The sequence below is a fragment of the Lissotriton vulgaris genome, chromosome 6 (genome assembly GCF_964263255.1).
Source record: "Lissotriton vulgaris chromosome 6, aLisVul1.2, whole genome shotgun sequence".
NCBI lineage: Eukaryota > Metazoa > Chordata > Amphibia > Caudata > Salamandridae > Lissotriton > Lissotriton vulgaris.
The window spans coordinates 1,345,995,190-1,346,010,470 of record NC_141694.1 but is presented as its reverse complement, the minus strand read 5'-3'; positions in this window follow the sequence as shown (position 1 = coordinate 1,346,010,470).

The following is a 15,281-nucleotide window of genomic DNA, read 5'->3' as shown; positions in this document are numbered from 1 at the left end:
ATTTGCTTGGAACTTTTAATGTTATTGTTAATACGTTAATTTGGACCTTTATTACACACCAGGAAAAAAAGTCTGGCACGAGTTACTTTAGTGCTGCAATATAATTGGCTTACAATAGATGGAGGTTTGCAGTCCCAGTGTGAAGCTTGTCTCTCGTTTTCTTTATGCAGTCAAGCTGTGACTCCTCTAGTCACCTGTTATATGACATTGCTGCTAAGTGTTATCACTCATAGGGCCTGTTGCTGGCGCCAAAGGCTAAAATGCAAGGCAGGTCACAGAGGATCATTACAGCTGCAGTATAAACATTATTCCTTCTTATGGGGTTTTTCTAAAATGAACAGGGATCATAATAAAAGGAGAAATTTCTCGCAACATATTTACTATTTTTCAGATGTAGTTTATCACAGAAAATAAATAATCTCTCTGCATGCTACTACTCAGTCTGAATTACAGACTTTTTATATGATTTACAGTAAACTGATTATGATGGAATTTTGCAATAAATTACTACTGTTAATACTGTTTTTTGTGTATGAAAGAACAAAACACCAATGTGGTATGGTGAAGGTATGCCTATGTTTTATTGGGAACCCAAATATCCTCTGTCATGCATTAAAAGGAACACAGCTTTAGGCCTCATTCCTTTAGGCGATCACGGAACCCTTCAGTGACTTGCAATATGTTTATACTGTATGGTGGGGGTACTTTATTCTATATATAGATTCATTTTCATTTCACAAAATCAGTCCCCTTGTTCCCCACAAACACAACATTTCAACTGATAAAGGTTGTTGAAAGCTTTATGCTGCTAAACGTCTCAAGAACATGGTAATCTATATTCTCAAATGTTGCCTAATTATGGGTTTTGGACGTTGGGAGTGGAATGGATAATAATTACATGGCGTGAGAATAATTACCAGGGTACAGCACACCTGTGTGTGAATCGTCCTGCAATTTTACAGTACGTCATTTCTCCAAACTGAGAACTTGGAACATGATACAAGAAAAAGAAAGTTTGTTTGAAGAAAATTACCGTGAGTTCAATATCCTGAAATATTTTGGTGCCAAATGAATATACAGGGTAATGTGTGTGAATGTGTATGTTATAGGTGAAATATTCCAGTCTACTCAACTCAGCATTAAGATGGTAATCACAGTGTGCTATACAAACTGATATAGACATTACGTGCATGGATTTAGAAAATGATTCCATAGACAGCTACAGCTTATAATAAATATAATACTGTTTTGATGTATATAGGATATGCTGCTATTGCCTAATTTAATGCACTCAGAGATGAATGGATGACTTACGAAAATATCTAATTGGTGTGGCTGGGTAAAGCAGTTCAGTACATTATACCTGTAAGAACAGTTTCTTGTTCAATCATATTTGAATAGTGTCCAGAGAATTGTTAATAGGTATCACAAAGTACATGATTTCCTTTTTTGAGCTGTTTGTAATCTTCTGATCACTACAATTGTATCGTATGTCACATGAAATTTGTCATTTATATTGGTTGTGTATATATTGTGTTTGTTGGAAGCCGGAGTCCCAGTGCCGCACCGCTGTCACCAAATGCAAGACCCCGGAATCCTCACTCAACGTTATGCCAAGTAAGAACACCGTTTGAGATAGCCCTGCTCACCCCCTTCGTAGCTTGGCACGAGCAGGCAGGCCTATCTCCAAGGCACGAGTGTACAGTATGTGCAACTACACTCACAGCAACCCACTGGTGACACCACAAATGGACTCCACACGAGTTTGATAAAACGAGTATCAACTTTATATAAACAGATTTATGATCAGACCACACGATACAAAAGCCTACATATAATAAAAGGTAATATTCGTTCCGGCTGGCTGGTAGGTTCAAATCCCAACCACTGCTGTCAAAATGCTATGCTGTTCGCAATGCTAGAATCACACACGTTGCAATGCACAAATAGTGCACTGCGTAACAATACAATCCTGTGCTGGGCAAAGGAGAACTAATAAAATGCGTAACAATACACCCCTGTACCTTGCAATGGGAGAAATAATGCAATGCCTACCTCTACAATCATGTACTGTGCAATTAAGGAATAATGCAATGCATATCCACAATCATGTACTTTGCAGTGAAGAAATAATGCAATCCGGCCACTACAATCCTGTACTTTGCAATGGAGAAATAATACAATGCATAGAGCTACAATTGTGTACTTCGTTATGCAGAAATAATGTCAGGCTTCATAAGACAGTCCGGCAGTTCGTTAGCAGCAATATTGGCCATGTGTATTACGACAGTCAGCCTCTTTGATAACAGTTGCCCCCCCACACGTACCAACGATGACATAAAGTACAGCTTCACACTCTGACCCCAGTACTGCCACTCCTTTGATCAGTACGGGTCCAAATCTGTGCCAAAGCAAAGGCTCACGTTGCCAGGAGGACTGAGAGGCTGAAAAAGTGACCCTCCGAGCCCGCACCCCACCCAGGTAGTGATCCACGTTACCTGGCCACCCCACTCTCCTCTCTTCTTTTAGCGAACTGGGCCTTCCTTGCGGAACTTTCTTATTGGGCTTCAGCAGCTCGGCCTGGTAGCTCAGCTCCTCCGGGGCTGCCGGGCTGGGCCGCAACTCTTAGGAAGGTCTCAGGTGGCCGCAGGGCACACGTACCCCATGCCTCTGAGATTACGTTACTCCCGGTGCACATTAACCACAGCACCCTCCTGGTCTCCTCTGGCACAAAACCACACACACAGCGCTGATGGGTCTTCACGTGGACTCCGAATGCATGTTCACCAGGCACTCCTTCCTGTGGTCTCAGTTGGCACCAAGACACACACACCTCACTGCAGAGACTCAATTTCTTTTGGTATACATGATGATCAGCCAATCACCTCCACAGTGTCAGGTTGCACCAAAGCACGCACACTGCTTCACAGAGACTTACTCCAACTCCGGTGCTACGATATCCAGGCACTCTTCAACAATGCCTTCGGCCGCACCACGACAAACTCACTGTGTCCAACCCTCACTTCTCTTCCAGTGCACTCCATGACCAGGTGCAACCAGACAGGCACCCTGCATGTCCGAAACTCACTCCACTTCTGATGCACACGTTGACCAGGCGCTCTTCACCAATGCCTCCTGTGCACCTCGACACACACCCTATCCGTCCGAGTCTCACTTCACCTCCGATGCACACACTGACTTCACCAATGCATGCGGTGCACCATGAAAAGCACACAGAGCAACATTCGTAGGAACACTTTGACCAGGCGCTCTTCACCAACGCCTCCTGTGCACCAGGAGTGGTTGCACTTCTCAGGACAACATGCTAACTTAGCAATCTGTGCGCAGGCCTGAGTTCCCTTCTCAGCGCACCTTTGCATTAATAGCCCTGGCACACACAATGCACACTGGTAGGGACTTTACTAGTAAGGCAAACAAACCAATCATGGTCAACCAATTATCATTATACTTTACACAGGAAACACTTGTACTTTGACACTGATCAGCAGTGGCAAAGTACCCAAAGCATCTAAATTGGCAACTCTGTGTCAGGAAAATGGTCTAGGGGGAAAGCAAAACGTTTAGGGAACTTTAGCTAAAAAGGCCAAGTCCTTCAGTGTTTAATGCAGTAAAGTTTTTCCTAAATATAGCTGAGAATGGCCAAACAATATAGTTTGCTATGTGTAGGACCTGCTAAATTAAACGATCTAATTTTCAAGAGGAATTGTTATTTTTAGTATTTGTTTTTCTTTGGTGAAGTGAAAGGTTTTTAAGGAAACCAAATGTAAAATTACTATCACTACCACTGTTAGAAATTAGATTTCTAGTTGGCTAGGGCATGCGCCTAAGCCAGGCAGAAACCACTACTCTAGGCAGGGCAAGGGAGTTACACGCTGAAGATAACCCCTGCTCACCCCCTTGGTAACTTGGCAGGAGCAGTCAGGCTTATCCCAGAGGCAATGGGTAAAGCGCTTGCGCAACACACACACACACACACACACACTGCAGCAGCACACAAGGCACACCGCAAAAGAAACTCCACACAACGTTATATCAAAAATAGCCTTTGTATTATCGTAAACGCATTACATCATAACCACACATATACACTGTGCCAACTGGCACTAGGCAATATTCACAGGGGACTATACGAGGCGGCCTCGCTGAAGAGGAGTTGGGTTCTACAGCTACTTGAGAAGCCTCCTGAGTGAAAAGCGACCAAAAGGAAACGCTAGGACTGATGTCACATGCTGACAGGAGAGAGAGAGCCAGCGAGTCAGGAGAAACAGGAAACTTTCACCGAACCGCAGCGGTCTTCTACCGGCTCTATTCATCATCCGAAAACCCGGTACCCGCCTGCATCCCCGCCTGCATGCCCCCCCCTCGAGAAACCAGCTTCAGCAGCTTTAGCAGGGGGCTGCCGGGGTTGTCAGGGAGCCGTGGGTCTGAACGGCGGCTCCAGGCTAATCACGCCGCTTCAGGCTAATCACGCCGCTCCAGCCGGCTCAGCCCGCCTGCCTCAGTCCGTTCTGGTCCCGGCCCGCCCACCCTGGAAAAAGTGACTTCAACGCCGGGGCAATCAGGGGCTGTGGGCGTAGGGGCTACAGGGCTGTTCTGATCAAAGCCCAGCTCCCAGCCTGCCCCCTCCCTATGCCTCTTTCAATGCCAGGGGCAAAACAAGGCTGAAAAGAAAAAAAAAGGCTGAAAGAATCGGGAGAGCAAGCAAGGAGTGAGTTCGGGCGAGCGAGGAGCAAGGAGAAAGGAGCAAGGAGCAAGGAGCAGAGAGTTGAGCGGGGGGGGTGCGGGGGCAGCAGTTGCTTTGCTGTATTTGAGGGAGTCACCTGGGGGCTCTTTGCCACTCTTCTCTGCTTGCTACAAGCTCCACAATTTAGGTCCCTTTTCTCACTTGCCCGGTATCGAAGAGAAGAGAAGAGGCAGAGCGGGGGAAAAAGTGAGGCCGCACACCTGGAATATTTTCTACCTATCAACCCCACTCAGCTCAATTGATCATCGACCAGACACAAGGTCTTCGGGGGGAAGGCGAACCTACAAACGTGAGCGCGGCTGCCGGTAGAGGCGGCCGCTAAGTAAGAGCCCAAGGGGTCAGACAGGCAGTCTGACTAGGTCTGACTGACCTAGTCAACCTAAAACGCAGCCAGCTCACATCCAGCCTACCTATGGACAGAAAACTAGCGAGTCAACCATCATCGCCACTGACGACATGAGGTCAGGCAAGGCCAGGGGGTCCCTGGTAGTCAAACCAAAGCCTACAGCAAAAACGAACGAAAAACAGGGAAATGGGAAAGGGCATAAGAAAAAGAAAAGGAAAATGAGCGCAAACTCGACTACCAGCACGGTGCTGAATCTCTCTACATCAGACCAGAAACTGGAACTGGAACTGAGCTATAATACAACAGAGCAAGGATCCGCAACGGTTTTGATACCAGAGACCGTAGCAAGCACATCACAAACCGCTAAAAAACTCTACCAACCCAAAATATTCACAAAGTTTGAATTCCTAAAGGATGCGGACGCAGCAATATTTTTGAATAACCGGCACCTGTTCGGTCTGCAAACACCACTGCTTCCCGCTGTCTTGGGATCAGCATGCCCTTCGCCACCATTGCTAGTACCCGAAGGCCCGCTGACACAAGGCGGCCCTTCGTCGGATCCTGCGCAGGGCAGCACCACGGGGCACGGGAATGCTAGCACTCCTCTGGAGACCTCAAGCGAAAGAGGGAAGTCTTCTATCTCCGCTGTCTACAACCAGAAGACTCTGCACGCATACCCAGCTGGCTTGGTCCTCTGCAGCCAGGAAAACATCTTATCACCCCCACTAGACGACCTCAAAGCCAATCTGAATGAGAAACTCATTTTAGTCCAAATACCAGCGGACAATCTAGACAGCTGCCCCACTGAAAGGGCTCCTGGGGCAGGCCTACAGACATCAGCATCGATTCCAGCAAAAGAAACCGCACCATGTCCGGGGCTGGACTTGCAATTGAAGAGCCTCACTCATAGTACACCTATCAAGTCTTATCCAACGGCTGAACGCAACCACAGATCAGGAAACCCAAAACTCAGCAAGAAGAGCCTCTGGTAGGGAGGCTGTAAGTTCTCACGACTCCATTAGCAAAGCCGAAGCAAGAGCACTAGAGTCCCATCTCAACACACAAGAATGGGAAGACAGGCTAGCCACTCATACACCCGATCCCAAAAGGACTCATGCCCCTGACTCACCTTTGGCAGCCAAAAACCTAAACATGCCTAGCAATGACTCTAAAGAGAATGAGCGAAGAAAGGAACAAAATATCGGAACGTGGAATTCACTGCTAAATACAATCCAACTAGCAGTAGATACCCTGCAATACCAATAAGAGAAAATGGAGCTTCAACTTAATCTTCTCAATACACTGGCAGTCTTTACAGCTGGCATCGACGATAAGCTAAGCAATCTAAATAACCTGATTCTGAGAGCACAATCAAACACCTACCTGAGCTGCAATTGCAGCCTGGCATTAGACAAAGTAGCCTCACTGCCCTCAATGCTAACTGACCTAATAGGAGATATAAAGTCTCTACATAGAGGAAACGCAACTAAAGAAATGGGTACCACTAACCCTGAAGCAGCAGATATCAGGAGTGAAGCATCCAGAACTGCAGCAGAGCCAACCATCCACTCCTCACCCACCAACGAAGAGACAACCCTAATGGGACAGGAGCCCTCGCAAAAACTCAACGCCAAACAGCGTCGTCAACAAAAAAGAAAAGGGCGTAAGCAAAAAACTGAAACATCCACGTCTAAATATTTCCCCATCTTCTATGACACAAAGGAGAGATCCTGGGATAACGTAAACAATGCCAACCCCACAGATAGCGAATACCACTCGCCCCTTGGCACAAATCAGCAGCAGCACAAAACAAATAGTAGCCAGCCGAAATAAGAAGGGCAAGGGTCCCAAGGATTACGGGCAAGAGACCAGTCTGAACAAATAGTCGGAGCAAGAGAGGTGGCAGTAAAGATCAATCACCTCACACCACCAAATTGTGCCAAGAACATGACAGCAAAGGCCTCTGAGGATCAAGCGGGAGTCTCAACACTGCAAAGCAAGGAGTCTCCTCACCAAATAGAAAGGGGAACATCAGAACTAACCACCAATCAAGACTCGCCAACAATAAAATATTAACAACCACCCTCACAGGCTAAATGTTAAGGAGGGGGATCGGAACGGAAAATCTGGATCATCGCAAAGCCAAATTTACGGAGCCCATGTCACAGACACATCGGACTTCACCAATAACTCCGCTTCTAATCAAACTGAGCGTTCCCAAGCAAACCGGCCATCTTAAACACGAATAATATCAAAGCAAACAACTTCATTTAAAGCATCAACCATCACTGCCAACATGCCAGGTGAAGGCTCAACCTCGGTACCTCGCGAAACTCATACAGGCCATGCATCATTAGCTCAAGTACATCACTCACAACACAAGGAGGGAGGGAGCATCAAACAAACAACAGAGATGTTGGTCTTTTTTCCGGAATATAAGTCACAAGGGCAGCACGACACGCTCAACCGTGGCAACATTCTGAAACTAATGGGACATATTCCCAGCCTGGAGGGGATAAGTACCAAGGACTTAATCTCGGTTGAATTCTTGCCCGCCGCCAATCCAAATAGCCCGGAGGGGACCAAGACCACCTGGTCTTCCAAGAATGTTGCGGAGTCCATTGCAGCGGAAGCAGAGCAATTTAAGACCTGGGGCATCAAGCTAGACCCCATACCAAAACCAGCCTACCCCTCACCCCTTCAGAAGAGGACAAGCCCAAAACTGGAGGCATGACAGGCAAATACCCATAGCGTCCTTAAAGGCGCCTTGGGAAGCTCGCCCAAGAAAAGAGAGAACATACACTGGCAGCGCCCGGAAGATAGGCCGAGGGCGGTAGCGGGCTCTGAACTAGCACCCACATCAAGCGGGAGAAGTCCAGTGCAAAAGCACTATCAGATCCGCACTCCTATCATGACTAAGATCCTGAGAGGAAGTCCGCCAATCAAAAACACACGCAGCCCTCGGGAATGGACAGAAGCGAGCACAGGGGGGGCGCCACATCAAAATCGAGCATTAACAAGAGAAACTCTCTCTCGAACGATCTTCATACGTCCTGAAGAGGCCTGATGCCACCAACAAAGGAGAGATGGAACAAAGGGCAGTGCACCATCCATAGGCATCTGTTCTTGGAATATAAACGGCCTAACTTCAAAAATGGATGACCCAGACTTCCAAAAGTACATCTCTCTATTTGATATAGTAATGCTGCAGGAAACCTGGCTCACATCTACAAAACACATCACAGGCTTCACCGGCTTTTCAACAGCAGCAGTTAGAACCAATAGATTTGGCCATCAGTCAGGAGGCCTGGCTACATATATATCCAACACAACAATATCGTCGGCAGTTCTCATGAACTCGTCCACATCCTCAACCTTAACAATAAAAATAAAACTGAAGCTCGGCAACACAGAAGAAGAGATATGCCTTGTCAACGCATACGTCCATCCTAAACACAGAGGTAAAGACTCCAACACAATTTTCAATCAACTCACGGAGTATATCTCCCAGATGGAAAAGCCACTCTTTCTCCTGTCAGGGGACTTCAACCAAAACCTCCTTGGCTCATCAGCAGAGGAAGAGGTCCTGGCTCTGAATAATATTTACACCATACGACCACAAAGCTCCCCGCAAAACAGGAGAAAGCACCAACATAATCCCTTTCTCAAAGACTTAGAACATTCAAATCTCTGGGCATTAAATGGTAGATTCAAGACAGATCGTCCTCCAGTAGAATCATTCTACTCACATACAGCCAGCTCCATCTTGGACTATACATTCGCCAGTCTAGCACTCTTCCCCTACATCTTGGAATTTAGAATGGGGGACAAGGGAGAAAGCGACCACCGTCCCCAGGAATGCCACCTGACAATAAAGTTGCCTAGCACAATTAGGCCAGACAACATTTTAGGGACGATCTACACCATCAATCGAAAAAGGATCAAATGCACACCAACTAACCTAACAACTTTGGCCGATACTGCCCTTCAACAATATAAAATACACAAACCAAATTCAGCTGGGCATATCCCACACTGGGAGCAATACACAGGATATTTGCTAAAAGAACTGGCAATTAAGACCCCGGCAAAAACTAACTTGCACAATGTGAGCAGTAATACCAACTCAAAAAAAGGACCAAGAGCAGAATTAAGGCAGCATAAAAGATTAGTAAATTCGACCTTACGAATGCTAAGATCAGCCCCCGATAACGCACAGCTTCGGATAGTGTTGAAGAAACAAAGAACTGAGCTCAAAAGCATTAAATAGAACATAAAGAAAGATGCTGAAAATGAGACATGGGCAAAATTACTACATAACAGCAAAAGTAGCAACAGCGCACGCTTCTGGCAATCAGCAAACAGGATCCTACGACCACAGCATAAAGAACTAGGCTCGCACATTTTGGAAGAGTCATGGATCACTTACCTCTCCAGCCACTTTAATAACCAGCCGGAACACACAGGAGCGCAAACAACGAACACCACAGTGCCTAATTCCACAACGTTTGCGCTGAAGGCCCTAATCAAGAGAGAGCAAAGCCCACCCAAAAACATCTTGGATACAACAGCTGACCAGCAAACAGCAATCATAAAAAAAACAGATTTGCAAGGGCAGGAAGGAAGGTGCTCCGGGTCCAAACGGTATTCCGCCAGCCCTATTTAAGGAAAAAATCACAGAATGGGCTACCAACATGCAACCACTATTCGCGGAAGTAAGACTCTTAAACAAAATCCCAGAATCTTGGAGAGGGTCGACGATTGTCCCCATATTCAAAAAAGGCGACAAAACAGACCCTAACAACTACCGACTAGTAGCCCTCCTCGATAATGAGGCAAAATACTTTGCGGGAACTCTCTTAGAGGAAATTGCGCAATGGGCGGATACAAATCAGATCATACCATTGAACCAGACCGGTTTCCGGAAAAATACTGGAACAGCTACCAATATTCTGGCCATCTCTCTATGATCGACGCAGCAAAAACGAAAAAAACTGCTGCTGCACATGTGCTACATCGATTTCAGTGCAGCGTTTGATAACATCGAGAGAGGCAGACTTTGGGGGAAACTGACACAATGGAGAATACCGCAGCTGATCCTAAGTATGCTGAAGCTTCTACACTCTGATACCTGGGTGCAGGTGAAGCTAGGAGGCGGCACACACCTGTCATCTAAAGTTCACACCACCAAAGGCTTGAAGCAAGGGTGCGTGCTTGCCCCAACACTATTCAATCTGTTTATGGCAGACCTATCAGACACACTCAACAAATGCAACTCCGACTCCCCGAGGTTGGGGGGGAAAACCCTGAGCAACCTGTTGTATGCGGACAACGTTGTGCTACTTAGCCATACCTACATCGGCCTCCAGCAGCTTTTGATCCAAATGCACAGCTATGCCACGGAAAACAAACTTGAAATAAATCTGAGCAAGACACGCACCATGTCGATCAACATCAAGAAGAAGTTTCAGAAGTCATGGGCACTAGGCGGTCAAAAAATAGAGACGCCATTTGTTTATAAATACCTGGGAGTTCTCTTTGACAGAGATGGCACCTTTGCACAACAAAAGCAGGAAGCAAAAAGGAGAGGGGCGTGCATCGCCGTTACACTACCGCCACAAACTCTGCTCGGCCCCCACCAACACTCTAAACTCGCTGCTATGGCAAGACATCCAAAATAGGGATACATCTCAGGCAAGATCCTACCTGAAGACAGCTCTGGTGGCTACCAATCTAGCTGTGATTTGGGACATGCAACTCGGGCACAACCCATTTAAAAAACTAGTCTGGAAAACTGTTAAAACACTATCCTTACTAGAGGACAAGGCCACATTCGCCAAAAGAAACCATGCCTGGATGACATTAAACTCTTACAAAACGCTGACACCACAACCTTACTTCAGCCAGGGTTATCCTAGGACAATTAAACTGAAATTCTTGAAACATAGACTAGGGGTTTTGCCCAGCGGAGAGTATCTTCCACCATGGCTCAGGAGAAATGGCCACGAGGTTTGTCCGTTTTGCAATACAGACAAGAGCGATATACTTCATCTGACCTGCCTTTGCGAAGAGCTACGGCCAGCCCGTCAACAGCTCTTAAAGGCTCAGCTTCAGCAGCTAGGGACTCGCACGAGAAGGCAAGCGGTTCTCGCCTGCCTGAACCCTTCGAACACGAAACTGAATTGCAGATACGTTAAGTTCCTTGCAATGATCGAGCAAAAACTGTCAAAACAAAAAATTTACGAACATTGACACAGACAATACGTAGGCGGCCTACAGGACTTACAGGAATATGCTGCCCCGCCTTAAAGACAATTGCTCCTTGCTATTCAGACTGGGTTCTTCTGTGTATGCTTTTTAATGACGATAACAATGTATAAATCTTAACAATTTTTTAATGTCCACTTTTTTTTACTGTGTGTATCACGCTTTGCACTGGTTTTAATTAACTATGCATAATAAACTTACTTACTTACTTACTTACTTACACAGGGGACTATATACAGGACCAGGCCAATCGCGTCATGGTCAGAACCATCAGAATGCAGGTAGTAGATATAAAACACAACCAGTAACTACTGGTACAAAAATGACCTCAGCATTATTATCTAGCATCATGAACGCACCATGTCTGCATCACAGTAGGCATAAAAACACATTAGGCCCAACCCTCCTGAGAATATACAACTTACACAATAGGCCTCACAAGCATAAACACATTATGTGCAGATCAGGGTGCATAAATCACATTTGGCAATAACATTAGGCAATCCTTTGGGGCCTTGCGCCCTCTCAGTACACACAGGTACCCGAATGACCCCAGGCCAACTGGCCTTTCCCCAGGGCCACAATGCCCTCTGTCCCAAAAGTCAGGGTATAACTGTAGGGCCTTTCAGGTGTCCCTCTGGCTGCCTATGCAGCAGAAACAAGGTGTGCAATGCACTGAGGGCTGGGGTGCCACTCACCCCCTCCTCATTAGGAAAACAAAATGCCCCGGGTTGCAGCTGTCTGCTCTCTCTCACGGTGCAGCTGTGAAATTGGGCCTGGCAGCACTGTGCCTCCTGGGTCCCCACTGGGACTCTAAAATAAAATGGCCCCAACCGTGCAGCTGCCAGCAACTGCAGTGCAGCTGTGAAGGACAATAAGGACACTGGCTCTACTGAGCCTGGAAAGCCCCACTCTGGGACTCCTAACACTCAAATGCCCCCAAAAGAACTCAGCCCTTTGAGCGCTGTTCATGGGACTCCTCCCGTGCACCTCTCTGTGCTGTGCAGGGAGCCCTTGTGGCTCTGGATGAACCCCTCTTTAGCAGGGTTATCACCAGTGCTCTGCGGACTTCTCTGGCCCTTCCTGGACTGGGACAAGGCACCACCCTCCTCTAGGTGACATGCGGGGCTCCCACTAGCACATGGGGCCCTGCCGATATATTCGGCCGGATGGCTGCATCACTCTGCCTCTTCTATGGCGGGCCGTCAACTTCCGGGTCTTGGCTAAGGGAAGTCTCTACCCCCAACCAGGCAAGGTGCCTGACTTCCGGGCCTCAGCAGTGTCTTTCGGTGGCTCCTTTCTTTTTCTTGGTGAAGTGTGGGGTGGGCTCCCGCTGTAAATAAACACCTCTGCGGGGTGGGCTCCTACTTTCAGTCCTCAGTTCACCACAGTGCACAGTGGGCTCCTGCCGGTAAGGCTGCAAACATATGCAAGGTGGGCACCCACTCCACCAATTACTCCACCAATTACGGCACCAGCATGCGGGGTGGGCTCCCGCTAAAACTGAGGCATTGACAGTGGGGTAGGCTTCCGCCAAAACCAAACAACCTCTCTGGCATAAATGTGGGGTGGGCTCCCGCTTGTAATAAGCACCAATGCGGGGTATGCTCCCACCTTTAATGACACCGATGCAGGGTGGGCTCCAACCTCCAAGGCATCATTGCGGGAGAATCCCCACGCTGGGATTCCCCCCAAGTAGGTCGCAGCTCAGCGCTGCAGGGTCCCAGACCTCTCCCTGTCCTGGGAAAGTGACCCAGCACTCACAAGGTGCTCAATTCTCCAAGTTTCAGGGGGGTACAAGGCTGGGCCCGGGCAGCCCATCTTACAGGGCCCTCCAGCAGGGAGGCAGTCCCTTGTGGCAGTTCCTCCTGGGGCCCAGCAGCTGCAACAAGCCCCCACATCACAGAGAAGCACAGGAACTACCTTTGCATGGGGTCACAGCCTCAATATTTATACCAACATTTTTCTATGTCTGCCCAGGCACAGGGCTTGGGGGGAATCCGTCCTAACTGTGTGGAGCACTTTGTTTACACGGCTCCTCTTCCCTTTTGTCAGGTGAGGGCTCTGTCATCAGACGCACCACAGGAGGGGGAGCCAGCATTCACATAGGCAGGCACAGACCTATTCAGGGTCAGGGGACTCCACCCACTACTCCAAATGCAGATGTCCGCTTCAGCCTAGTGCTAACTCACCCTGCCCTCCCTGGAGCCACACACACCTCACCAGCCCCTGCCACTCCAAAGACAGACACACAAGCCACATCAGGCAGGCAGACACATAACACACAGAAATTTCAACTTCTAGAAGAGGCATTTGTAAAATAGTGATAATAAATCTGCGCACACCATTGTGCAGCATTTATTATTACTATTCTAACCATATCAAACTTGACCACGCTGCTCCTCTCATATCAGGAATTACCACTGAAACAGTTATCAGGGAATCCCCAATGCAATACTATGAGAGGGCAGCCTCACAGCAGTGAGAACCCTGAAATAGCGGGTTGTCACTACCAGGACATGTCCCACACTTAAGGTACCTGTCCTACCTTTTACCTACAGTGCATCTTGCCCATAGGGCTAGATAGGGCCTGCCTTAGGGTTGACTAACATGTAGTAAAAGGGGGATCACAGACATGGCACACACTTTAGGTGCAATGGCAGAGGACTGTGATAGGTTTGAAAGGCTATGTGGTGGGTGGCGCAATCAGCGTTGCAAGCCCAGCAGAGCATTTAATTTACCAGCCTCGGGTATATAAGATACCCCTTTACAAGTGACTGAAAGGTACATTAAATATGCTAAACAGGTGTAGACCAATCTTTACCATATTTTACCAATGCGAACACACACATTTTACACTGGACAGCAGTGCTAAAGTCTCCATTGTCCTAAAACCACCAACACCATGTCAGAAAAAAGGCTAGGAGGAAAGCAAAAAGTTCAGAGATGACCCTGCAAAAAGGGCCAAGTCCAACAACCACTGTCCGTCCTCCTATCTGGTTCTCATAAATTATACTTGTTGCTTTCAACACCATGGAATTCAATGTATTAACTTTTGAACCATCAATTTGTACAGTGCGGCTAATCACTTGCCAGGGTATCAAGCCGCTAGGTTCTTGCAGTGTTCAGTCAAATAGTCAGGTCTTGAGACCCTTTCTGAATTCCGGTAGGGCGGATGATGGACTGAGGTGAAGGGGAAGGTCATTCCTGGACTTGGCGGCGAGGTAGGAGAAGGATCGTCCTTCACTGTAGCTTCGGGGATGCGGGGAGTGTGTGCAAGGAATGCAGAGCATGGGTTACTGGAGGGTTGGTGAAAGTTCAGTCGATGGTTGATGTATGCTGGTCCTTGGTCTCGGAGGGCCTTGTAGGCATGTGTCAGCATCTTGAATTGGCACCTTTTCTGGATGGAGAACTTGTGGAAGTTCCTGAGGTGGAAGGTGATGTGGGTCTGTGTGAACAGGTCGAGGGTGAGTCCAGCAGCTGAGTTCTGTATTGTCTGGAGTCTCCTCAGTAGTTGGGTGGTGATTTCCGCATAGAGCACGTTGCTGTAGTCCAGCCGGCTGATGACTATTGACGGTTTTCCTGGTGCTAACCGGGAGCCATCTGAAGAGCATTCGGAGCATGCAGAGGGTGTGGGAGCAGGCGGAGGAGACTGCATTTATCTGGCATTTCATGGTGAAGGATAAACCTATATGGTGTGTTTGAGTTTTTTTAAACATGTGACCATCAGATTTCATGCAGACCTATGAAAACATATACCCTTCAGGAGCCTTATTGAGCTACCCTTATCCAGCACCAAAGAGCAGCAAGAACTTAGAATTAAAATGTGTTTTCTATAAAGTACCTATTGAAACCGAATTATCTCTCAGTGTTTTTTAAAACTCCCACTCAATGCAGTTCTGT